The 12,637-nt window shown below is 38.5% G+C and overlaps 1 pseudogene; it reads left to right on the top strand.

Annotated features, from left to right (window-relative positions):
• The first annotated feature begins 960 nt into the window (after positions 1-960).
• On the top strand, positions 961-1,520 carry LOC129872019 (uncharacterized; annotated as a pseudogene).
• The last annotated feature ends 11,117 nt before the right edge of the window (positions 1,521-12,637 follow it).

The following is a 12,637-nucleotide window of genomic DNA, read 5'->3' as shown; positions in this document are numbered from 1 at the left end:
TGTTTTTTCATGAAGTCATGCACTTTGTCTCTTCTTAATGATGGATTAGATTAAAGAATTTTAATGGCTGCACATGTTGTTTGTTGTTCTTTTCGTGTTGCGACAGCTTTGTGAGAAAACAAAATAAAAAAATTCAAGTTTTATCTCATATTGTGACTGCTAGCTATTACTTATATTAATATATATAAACCCAAAGTCAAAAGTTTCTCAAAAGAATAAAGTTGATGTTGGGTGGAGATACATATTAATATTGGATGGAATCTTTTGTTGATGGCGGTAATGGGCAATTTTCTTATGCACGAGTGATTGAATTTTTTTAAATTTGTTTTGGTTTATACGGTAATGAACCAAAGGTGCATATTTGTTTTGAAATTTTGTTCAAGGCTGTTTATTAATAATATACATGGGCACAAATTTTGTATACAGTGTCATGTTCAAAGATTTTACGTGTAATCGTATATATATATGTGGGATGATAGTTTGAGTAAATAAACGGTGGGTTTTTGTAATTTTTTTAAAATTAGAACAAAATAAATAAATATTATATGGTGATTAGGGTTCTTCCCGATAATTACCAAAATTAAATGGTAATGAAGTATTAAGTTTATATGTTGGCTTAGACCTTCCAAGTCATTATGTATTTAATTGCTAGTTTGATAATCTGTATTAACTCTCCAAAACTGAGTAATATATGATTAGATCAATGTAACTAGGGTTTTGATTTTCATTTGACTTAAACTAACAATAGACTCTCCATCTGAGTTAGGTCTGTAAGAGTTCATGGAGTAAATAATCAGTCATTATATATGTATATTGTATGAGTAGTTCTCCAATTCCATCGATTGGCTATTCAAGATCATGAATATATATATATATATGATGAGTCTGAATGTAAATATTCAATGTTTATATGACTGTTATTTAATCTATTGCAACTATTTCTTTAATCTCAAATTCAACATGTCCCCTTTTAACCCCCTTAGCATTGGGTCAAAATAAACTTGAGGGTCCTAATTATGTTGACTGGAGGAGAAATCTTGACATTGTTCTAACTGCTGAAGAGTACAAATTTGTACTCTATGAAGAGTGTCCATCGAAACCAAGTAAACAGTCTAGTGATGAGGATAAGTTAGCTTATCAAAAATGAAAAAAATCTGATGAGATGGCACAATGCTACATTCTGGCTTCAATGTCAAATGTGCTGCAACATCAGCATCAAGCTATGTTTTCTGCTTTTGAGATTCTGGAGAATCTCAAACAAATGTTTGGGGACCAGAGTCGATCAACTAAGCAGACTTCCATGAGAGATCTCATGAACACTAAGATGGCTGAAGGCACTCCTGTTAGAGACCATGTTTTGAAGATGATAAGTCTTCTGAATGAACTAGAGGTCTTGGGGGCTGAAATTGATAATGACTCTCAGGTTGAAAAAGATGAGTCTATCTTTGGCACAACTGTTGAATGAGCTGCAGGAGGCAGAGACAATTGTTAAAAAAAACAGGCACCACCTATGGCACTAAGAAAGGTTTTACTTTTAACCGAAAGGTGGACAGAAGAAGAAAAAGGCTAAAAAAGGTAAGGCAGTTGCACATCCAACTAGAGGCGTGAAAAAGCCCAAGGGCAAGTGTTTTCATTGCAAGATGCCAAGTCATTGTTAGGCTCATTGTCCACTTTTCTTAGCCAAGCAGAAAAACAACCCAGGTAACTCACTTTCACTTGTTGTTGAAACATTTTTAGCGACTGTTTCTACCACATCATGGTGTGTAGACTCAGGAGTCACTGATCACATCTACACTTCTTTGTAGGGGTTTCAAGAAACACGCAAACTGATTAGAGGTGAAGTTAGTGTTTTTCAAGCGGATGGTTCAGCAGCTCCAGCTTTAGCATTAGGAAATATTAGTATTTCATTTGGTAGAGGTAGAGTTTTAATTTTAAAAGACGTTTTATATGAACCCGCGTTTAGAAGAAATTTGATTTCAGTTTCTAAAGCTTTGAGAGATGGTTATGATATTATTTTTTCTGATAATGGCCGTGTTATTAGCTATAATAAACATTTTATCTCTGCTAGTACATTAATTGATGGTCTTTTTATTATTAATGTCTCTCCAGAACTGCAACAACCTATAGAACTGAACAATGTTAACCTTTCAAGTAAAAGAAAGAGTTCTTCTAAATTTAACAAGACTTATTTGTGGCACTTGTGTCTATGTCATATAGATCTAGATAGGATTCAAAGGTTGGTTCGAGATGGACTTTTAGGTTCATTAAAAGTGGAGGCACTACCAACATGTGAATCGTTTTTAGAAGAAAAAATGACAAATAGACCTTTCCCCTTAAAAGGAAATAGAGCCAATGATAAATTAGAGCTAATTCATTCTGATTTGTGTGGTACGATGAGCATTCAAGCGAGAGGTGGATATGAGTATTTTGTAATTTTCATTGATGACTAGTCAAAGTGTGGATATGTTTATTTGTTGCATCGTAAGTCTGAATGCTTTGACAAATTGAAAGAGTTTAAGACAGAAATGGAGAAACGACATGAAAAATATATCAAGTCACTGCGATCTGACCGTGGTGGCGAATACCTCTCAAATGAGTTCATTAGTTACTTATTAGAATAAGGAATTACATCTCAAATTTCTGCACTTAGAACGCCACAATAAAATGGTGTAGCAGAAAGAAGAAACAAGACTCTTTTAGAAATGGTTAGATCTATGATGAGTTACTCTGATTTGCCTTATTCGTTTTGGGGATATACATTAGAAACTATAAATTATATTCTCAACTTAGTTCCTTCTAAGTTTGTACCTGTGACACCCATTGAATTGTGGACTGGGCACAAACCTAGCTTGAAACACGTTCGAATTTGGGGATGTCCAGTACATGTGCTGAAAGGGAAGGCAGAAAAATTGGAACCTAGAATAGAATTATGTGTTTTTAGTGTATACCCCAAAGGAACGAAAGGTAGTATGTTTTATAATCCTAAAGAAAAGAAAGTCATTGTGAGTACCAATGCCAAATTTCTGAAAAAGGATTTTTTACGAACCACATTCTTAGAAGTAAACTAGTTTTACGAGAATTAAGCAAAGAGATAATAAATCAATCTACTAAAAATAATGAAAATCAAATTCAAAATCCAGATGTTAGAATTAACATACCATTACATTATAGTAGTGGGAGAGATGTTAATAGACATATAATTCCATAAGTACAAGTTCCTGAAAATCCATTGCATCAAAGTAGATGGAGTAGTAATAAGCAAATTGCATTAGAGGAAGAAGTTGTTGTTATCTCCTCACTACAAGGTGTTGAGGATAACATGAAGACTCAAGATCCTACAAATGATGTGGTTCCGCCATAATATCATACTAATGCAATTCTCTCTGAACCTGCCCCTGTGCTTGTAGTGACTCGTTATAGTGGGAGAGTGATAAAAAAACCACTTTGGTATGCACTCTTGGGAGAGTCTTTTGACCAAATCCCTGAAGAGTTGAATACCGAGCCTGTGAGTTACGATGAAGCACTACAAGATAAAAATGCGAAAAATGGATCTTGCTATGAAATCAGAAATAGAGTCCATGTACTCCAATAAAGTCTGGGATCTTATAGAACCACCTGTAGATAGAGTTAAACCCATTGGATGCAAGTGGATCTATAAGAAAAAGAGAGGAGTAGATGGAAAAGTGCAAACTTATAAAGCTAGAGTTGTTGCAAAAGGGTTTACTCAGAAAGAAGGGATCGATTATGAGGAAACTTTTTCACCAGTAGTCATGCTTAAGTCTGTTAGAATTCTCTTATCTGTTGCTGCTCATTATGATTATGGGATTTGACAAATGGACGTCAAGACAACTTTCCTTAATGAAAGTCTTGATGAGAGCATCTTTATGTGACAACCAGACGGTTTCATAGAAAAGGGCAAAGAATACATATTGTGCGAGCTTAAAAGGTCTATTTGTGGATTAAAACAAGCTTCTAGGGCATAAAATACTTGTTTTTACAATGCAGTCAAGACTTTTGGTTTTGAGCAATATCTTGATGAGTCTTGTGTGTACAAAAAGTGGAATGGGGATAAAGTGGTGTTTTTGATTATATGTAGATGATATTTTGCTCATAGGAAATAATATGGGCTTGATGAATTCAGTTAAGGAATGGTTGTCCATTAATTTTGATATGAAAGATTTGAAAGAAGCTGCTCACATCCTTGGGATCAAGGTTTTGCGTGATCGCAAGAAAAGGATGTTAGGCTTATCTCAAGCTCTTTATATTGATACAATTCTTACCAGGTTCAACATGCATGATTCCAAGAAAGGATTTCTTCCTTTTAGACATGGAATTTCCCTATCTAAGGATTAATGTCCTAAGACAGATGAGGAGATAGAAAGCATGAAGGCAATTTCTTATGCGTCAGCTGTGGGAAGCCTCATGTATGTGATGTTGTGTACAAGACTTGACATTTGCTTTGCCGTGGGCCTAGTTAGTAGATTTCAATGTAATCCTGGATGAGAAAACTGGACAATAGTAAGCATATAATCAAGTACCTAAAAAGGACTAGGAATTACATGCTAGTCTATCATTCGAATGAGTTGGTGCCCATAGGGTACACAGACTCAGATTTCTAATCTGACACGGACTCTAGAAAGTCGACCTTAGGAAATATGTTTACTTTGGGAGGTGGAGCCATTATTTGGAGGAGCATTAAGCAATCCTGTGTTGCTAATTCCACCATGAAAGCCGAATATGTAGTAGCCTCTGAGGAAGCTAAGGAGGCAGTATGGCTCAGAAACTTTCTCAAAGACTTGGCAGTTGTCCCTGTGATAGAAGTGCCACTCACAATGTATTTGATAATAGCGGTGCGGTTGCAAATTCAAAAGAACCAAGAAGCCACAAAAAGTCAAAACACATTGAACGTAAGTATTATTTGATTTGAGAAATAGTGCAGAGAGGAGATGTGATGGTTGCAAAGATTGCATCAAAAAAAAAATTGGCAGACCCTTTCACAAAAGCTTTACCGCAAAAGTCTTATGATAGGCATGTTGAAGGAATGAGTGTTAGAGTTGTAGGTGCATGGTTATGAGTCTAAATGAGAGATTGCTAGGATATACTATTAATCATGCATTTAGATATAGTATTATTTATTGAACAATTGTGTATTTATTTATTCAATTCAATAAAATGTTACATTAAATAGATCATTTTATCATATATGTGTCCTCAACTTATATAGTAGGTGATTTGGTGTATAGAGTTTGATATTATACATAGAAGATTAAATCATCAGTTCTTTAAGTTAAAAGCTATAATTCACAATTGTAGATGGAAATTTGGACAAACCATCAGAAAGATTGTAGCACGAGATTAAATATAATTTATCTTGATTATGAGAATAGTATAGTTCTAACTTCTTGTGCTAGTGCATTTTGTATGTATTGAACGGGGACGAGTAGAAATAGATGTTTTAGAATGACTGATAAAAACATATTCTCTAAACTATTAAATTTACTTATATTCTCAATCTTGATATAACGATTATGATTTGTATATATTAATTATCGTTTTGATTTATTAAAAGATGAGATTTTGAGATGGGTCAATATGCCTGGTAGATTGGATAATAATAATATATATTGGTGAAATAATTAGTTAGTTGATGAAATCCATGTCTCAATATAGAGATTGATGATACACCTTTTTATGAGAAGCTTATAAGTTTTCATGTGCAAACCCGATCGGTAGATTTATGAATCCGACACATGAAATAAGTTAAGTATTGCTCTAAATAAAATTAATCATTGAATTAAATTCGTTAGTAATTTAATTTATTGATTAGTATCTGTAATCTTAACATGGGGAATTATATAAGTGTTTAATGAGGAATTTTAAAATATAAATAGAGGAGTGCAATTACAAATTTTTAGTGGAATAATTTGTAATTTATTTATTTCCATAATAAGAAGCCTCAGTAATTAATTCTGTGGTCCCTACAATACCCATATTTAACTAGAACTCAGAATCCTATTTCTAAGGGAAAAGGGAGGAAGCACGTGGGTTTCTTGTTTTTCAAGAATAGTGTGAGTTTTCTTCTCATTTTTGGACTAGGAAGAAATCTCTATAAATAGGGTTTTTTTCTAACTTAGAAAGACAATCAGTTTTCTATATGATACTTGCCCACCCAAGTATTGAGAGAGTTCAGTTGTTAATTAATTTGGAATCACTGTAGAAGACCGTAGAACTGGAGTCTGACTTGCTTTAAGATATTTGTTCACGCTTCAAGAGGAATTCCTTGAGTTAATTTTCAGCATACTTTGTATGTGATATGTATTTGTGGTTATTGTCTATAATTTATGTAAGTAGTAAGATTCTAGAATGCTTCCGCTGTATGATATCTTCCAACTATGCACACACACCCCCTTGTATTTTGAACCTGCTAACAAATGTCTACAATCTTTAAATAATTGTCACGCCCCGGGAGGGTACCCTAGACGTAACCGGCACCCGAAGGCCATTTTTGACCTTCGAGCGAACCACCTGGTCCAGTCACACATTCATTCAATCACATTCTCTTAGCGAAAACTCAATTAATGAAATACTATTCATATATGGGGCCGAAGGCCAAACATTTACAACCCAACAAGATAATAAAATAAGACTCCTCAAAATAACAGTTCGACCTCCCCACACTCCAGTCTATGAAACCTCTATCAAAGTCTAAGAGGTGCCAATGACAAGTCCATGGCTACCAATAATCAAAATAAAGGAAATGACAAAAAAACTGTACAAGAAGACTCAACATCCTTCGGGAACTAGGAGGACTCACCAACTAGCTGGGAGCGTATGTGGATCTTCAATGGAGCACCGGTTGATGACCTCTAGTACCTGTCTCTGCATCATGAAACGATGCAGGCCAAATGGCATCAGTACGTGAAATGTACGAGTATGTAAAATGGCCGAATACAACGAACATCAAGGAAGAATTAATCAACTCGGAAGCTCAACTAAAGAGGAATAACAACTCAATCAAATGTCCAAAGTCTAAACAAGAATATGATTCAGACGAGACCAATCACATACAATTCAACTTAATCTGACTCAGAGTACTATCAAGACCTATTTGGGAGTTTCTCTTAACCAACAACCATCACTTATGAGCCAGTGAAAGTACAACAAACCGACGTTGTTGCCTCGTCCGTTCATACTTTGCCAGGGTATGAACGAATCAACAAATCATGGATCCAATCCAACCAGGTCCTATAATGTCAGGACAAATTTCTCGGGAAAGCATCCGACTTTAACGGTTCCATCCCCCCTACATTTGGCGACGCAGTTATTGGGTTCGAGTATGGACTATAATCTTGCCCAATTCGGTGCTCGATACTCCTCCCAAGACTCAATGCTCATAAAACTCCATCCAATCAACTCAATCAAATTGCATCGACAAGTCTCATTATAACCTTGTCAACTCATCAACTCTATCACAATCAAATCTCTTCAAATCATACTATCCGATCAATCTCAATCATATCTTCAAAGAAATTTAAATGCACATATATAGCGACATCTAGATATAATCAATCATTTCCTCCATCCATATGAGAAATATTTGAGACTCATCACAATTTCAAGACCTTAAATTTACATTTTTATAATAAGGAACATTTTTAAGAAAATAGCATCCTTTATCAAAATCTACATAGTCAAGAAGATCAATAGAACATATTTAACAACTCATTCTCATCAACTCGTACTCACATAAAGGCTCATTTTGGGAACTTCTTAACTCAACAACATCAATACATATAGAATCAAATAAATAGGGGACAAAACTCATTTAAACTTAGACCATACCAAGGAACTCCATTTTCATGAACATCTAACCTCAAAGCAAGAATAGGGAACATGGGTGGAATCAACCCATGTTTTGGATAGCCTTACATACCTTAGTGAAGACTTGAAGAAAACCTTGTGGTTGGGTCTTCAATGGAAAACTCAAACCTTGAAGCTCTTGGAACTCTTCTTGTTGGAGAAGGATTTAGAGAGGAAGAAGAAGAGAGAGAGAGAAGAGGTTTCTAAGGATTTTAGAGAGAGAGTGGAGGCTGAAGAAATGATCCCAAAATAGTCTAGGGTGATACATATATAATTTGGGGCAAATTCCCAAATTGCCCCTTCTCAAAAGTTCTGAAAAATAGGATAAAATGCACCTGGCGCGATAGTGGCGCGTCGCGCCATTGCAGCGCCAGGCCAATTACGCCTAAAACCTGCATACCTCGCTATGGCGCGCCCGCCAGAGACCAAACTACTGAGGCATGTTTCTGGCGCGATAGTGGCGCGTCGCGCCCTTACAGCGCCAAGGACAAATTTTTTGGATTCTGGAAAATTGGCCTGAAAAACCTTGCACAACTTTTAGTGGCGCGTCGCGCCAAGGACCAAACTACTGAGGCATGTTTCTGGCTCGATAGTGGCGCGTCGCGCCCTTACAGCGCCAAGGCCATTTCCCCAACAGTTGCAACCCAGGCCAAAAAATAAAATTCCTGCCATGCTAGTTCGTCTTAGGATCGTCATATCTTTTGACTCCAAACTCTAAAATGTAAGTTCTTGGTGACGTTGGAAAGAAGACTCAACGACCTTTAATTTGATAGGTCGTGGGCCACCCAGATTGACGTCCTTCAAAAGATAGGGTCGTTAAAAGTCGACCCTTATACGAACTCATCCTAAAATTAGCCACGACGGATCCTTTGGACTTAGCTCGGTCCTAGGGGTCCTCTATGACCCCACATCACCTCCAACGCTCTTTAGTTTCTCAGGGACTCATCTTAACTCGAGCACATACTTTGAACTAAATACGAAGGGCCCCACACGTGTACAAGGAAGGCCTGAATCTTAGGGGAAAATTTTGAGGGGTGTTACATTATCTCCCCCTTGGGATCATTCATCCTCGAATGACGAGCAACAAAGAATGGACTCGGGGTACAAATCACAATCGAAATTTTAGTCATTCAACCAATCACATTCTCAAACAAATATCAATCAAAACTCAAAAAGGCACAATTGAATTCAAGTCAAGGAAATGGTCATTACCTTCAACATTCTCCTCGGTATGCACGAATAGATGTGGATATTTAGATTTCATGGCTTCCTCCGCTTCCCATGTGGCTTCCTCAACAAGTTGATTCCTCCACAGGACTTTGGCCGAGGCGATCTCTTTGTTCCTCAGTCTGCGAATTTGGCGATCAAGAATTTGGACCGGGACCTCTTCATAAGACAAGTTATCCTTAATTCCAATGCTGTCAATGGGGACTACCAACGAGGGATCGCCCAAGTACTTTTTGAACATTAAAATGTGGAACACTGGATGAATAGAAGCTAGCTCTGAGGGTAACTCCAACTCATAAGCAACACTCCCTATCCGCCTTAAAATATGGTAAGGACCAATATATCAAGGACTGAGCTTCCCTTTCCTTCCAAACCTCATGACACCCTTCATGGGTGATACTTTCAAGTACACCCAATCACCCACATCAAACTCCAAGTCTCTCCTCCTCACATCGATGTAAGATTTTTGGTGGCTTTGGGCTGTCTTTAGCCTATCTTGGATAACTCTCACCTTCTCCATGGCTTGGTAAACAAGGTCAGGCCCAATCAGCTTAGCTTCACCAACTTCAAACCACCCAATGGGAAATCTACACCTCCTCCCATACAAAGCTTCATAAGGAGCCATTTGAATGCTTGCATGATAGCTATTGTTGTATGCAAACTCTATGAGAGGTAAGTGATCATCCCAATTTCCCTTGAAGTCGAGCACACATGCCCTCAACATATCTTCCAATGTCTGGATGGTGCACTCTGCTTAGCCATCTGTCTGGGGATGGAAGGTTGTACTTAAGTTCACCCTCGAATCTAATCCCTTCTGAAAGGATTTCCAAAATTGGGAAGTGAATTGAGCTCCTCTGTCTGAGATGATAGACAAAGGGACCCCATGCAATCTGACGATCTCCTGTATATACAACTTTGCATAATCTTCTACGGTATCAGTAGTCTTAATCGCCAAGAAGTGAGCTGATTTCGTCATTCTATCCACAATCACCTAAATGGAATCATGTTGCTTTCGGGACTTCGGCAAGCCTGTAGTAAAGTCCATGTTGATCATCTCCCACTTCCATTCTAGAATTTCTATGGTTTGGGCTAAACCACATTGCCTTTGATGCTCAACCTTCACCTGTTTGTAATTCGGGCACTTGGAAACAAATTCTGCAATATCCCTCTTCATCCCACTCCACCAATAGATTTCCCTCAAGTCATGATATATTTTCGTGGAGCCTGGATGAATAGAGTATCTGGAACTATGCGCTTCGGCCATAATCCTCCCTCGAACATTATCGACATCAGGTACACACAATCTACCTTGGCACCTCAACACACCATCTCCCCTTTTGGTGAAAACCATCACCCCTTATTTGTGAACCACTTCCTTCAACCGAAGGAGGACGGGGTCCTGATCTTGTTTCTCCTTTACCTCTGCTACAAGTGAGGACGTAGCCCCATCTCGAACGTTTACTCCACCTTCATTATTCTCTTCGAGTCGAACTCCCAATTAGGCTAATCTATGTACTTCCTTCGCTAATTCCCTCCTTCCCTCCTCCATATGGGCAGTGCTACCCATAGACAACCTGCTAAGAGCATCAGCAACAAAATTAGCTTTACCTGAATGGTAGAGGATGCTCATGTTGTATTCCTTGAGTAGCTCAAGCCATCTACTTTGCCTCAGGTTGAGTTCCCTCTCGCTGAAGATATATTACAAGCTCTTGTGATCGATGAATACGTCGACATGCACTCCATACAAGTAGTGGCGCCAGATTTTAAGCGCGAATACCACAGCTGCCAGCTCAAGGTCATGAGTTGGGTAATTCTTCTCATGAACCTTAAGCTGTCTCGAAGCATAGGATATCACCTTTCCCCTCTGCATCAGTACACAGCCCAACCTGATTCTAGATGCAGCACAATAGATCACAAAGCCCTCTGACCCATCGGGTAGAGTCAAGACAGGAGCAGTGGTTAGCTTGGCCTTCAGTTTCTAGAAAGTCTCCTCACAAGCATCGGACCATTGGAACTTAGCCTTCTTTTGGGTCAGCTTAGTCAATGGTGATGATATGGATAAGAATCCCTCTACAAACCTTCGATAATACCTGGCCAAACCCAGGAAGCTTCTTATCTCTGTCGGGGATGTGGGTCTAGGCCAATTCTTCACAGCTTCAATTTTCTGAGCATCAACCTGAATACCATCTCCAGATATAATGTGGCCTAGGAAGGCCACTGATGCAAGCCAAAATTCATATTTGGAGAACTTTGCATACAGTACCTGGTCTCTCAAAGTTTGTAAAACAACTCTAAGATGATAGGCGTGCTCCTCTTCATTCTTGGAGTAGACCAGAATATTATCTATGAATACAATCACAAACATATCGAGATATGGTTTAAACACTCGATTCATGAGATCCATGAAAGTTGTGGGGGCATTAGTCAACTCGAAGGACATGACCAAAAATTCGAAGTGGCCATAACGAGTCCAGAAAGCAGTCTTCGAAATATCACATTCTCTCACCTTCAATTGGTGGTAGCCGGATCTCAAGTCTATCTTTGAGAAACAAGTGGCACCCTGAAGTTGATCGAATAAGTCATCTATTCTGGGGAGAGGGTATTTGTTCTTTATGGTGAACTTGGTTAGCTGCCTGTAATCGATACACATTCTAAGGGACCCATCTTTCTTTCGCACAAATAGGATGGGAGCACCCCATGGTGAGACGCTCGGCCTAATGAATCCCTTATCCAACAAGTCCTTCAACTGCTCCTTCAACTCTTTCAACTCGGCTGGAGCCATTCTACATGGAGGGATTGAGATAGGCTGGGTATCAGGAAGAATATCAATTCCGAAGTTGATCTCCCTATCAAGAGGGACTCCAGGCAGGTCCTCGGGAAAGACATCGGGAAACTCCTTGACAATCGGAACCGACTCAAGGGATGGAGACTCAACATTGCCATCTTTCACTCGGATAATGTGATAGATACACCCTTTTGAGATTAGCTTCCTAGCCCTAAGATAAGAAATAAACTTACCCTTAGGCATAACAGGACTACCCCTCCACTCTATTACAACTTCGTTTGGGAATTTGAATGTGACAATCTGAGTTCTACAATCAATAGAGGCATAACAGACATAAAGCCAGTCCATGCCAAGGATCACGTCGAAATCAACCATGTCTAACTCAACCAAGTCAGCCAAGGTATCCCTGTGATGAATTGATACAGTGCAATCTCTATAGACTCTCTCAGCTAAGATAGAATCACCGACAGGAGTAGCTACACTGAAAGGCTCAAGAAGACATTCAGGAATTTTATTGAATTTACTAGCCACATAAGGAGTCACAAAATATAGGGTGGCACCTGGATCCATCAACACATAACAATCAAGAGAAGAGACTCGAATCATACCCGTCATGACGTTTGGAGAGTTCTCTTGATCTTGGCGACTACCCATAGCATATAAACGGTTTGTACCTCCGCCGGTGCCTGAAGTAGTGCCCCTTTGATTACCTCTAGCCAGTGGTGCGGTGGTAAAATGCTTGGCCCTGTTCCCCCATGCTGGACA

This window comes from Solanum dulcamara, chromosome 2 (assembly GCF_947179165.1).
Source record: "Solanum dulcamara chromosome 2, daSolDulc1.2, whole genome shotgun sequence".
NCBI classification, from domain to species: domain Eukaryota; kingdom Viridiplantae; phylum Streptophyta; class Magnoliopsida; order Solanales; family Solanaceae; genus Solanum; species Solanum dulcamara.
Note: the sequence above shows the minus strand (reverse complement) of the source record. Positions and strands in the feature narration are given on the sequence as shown.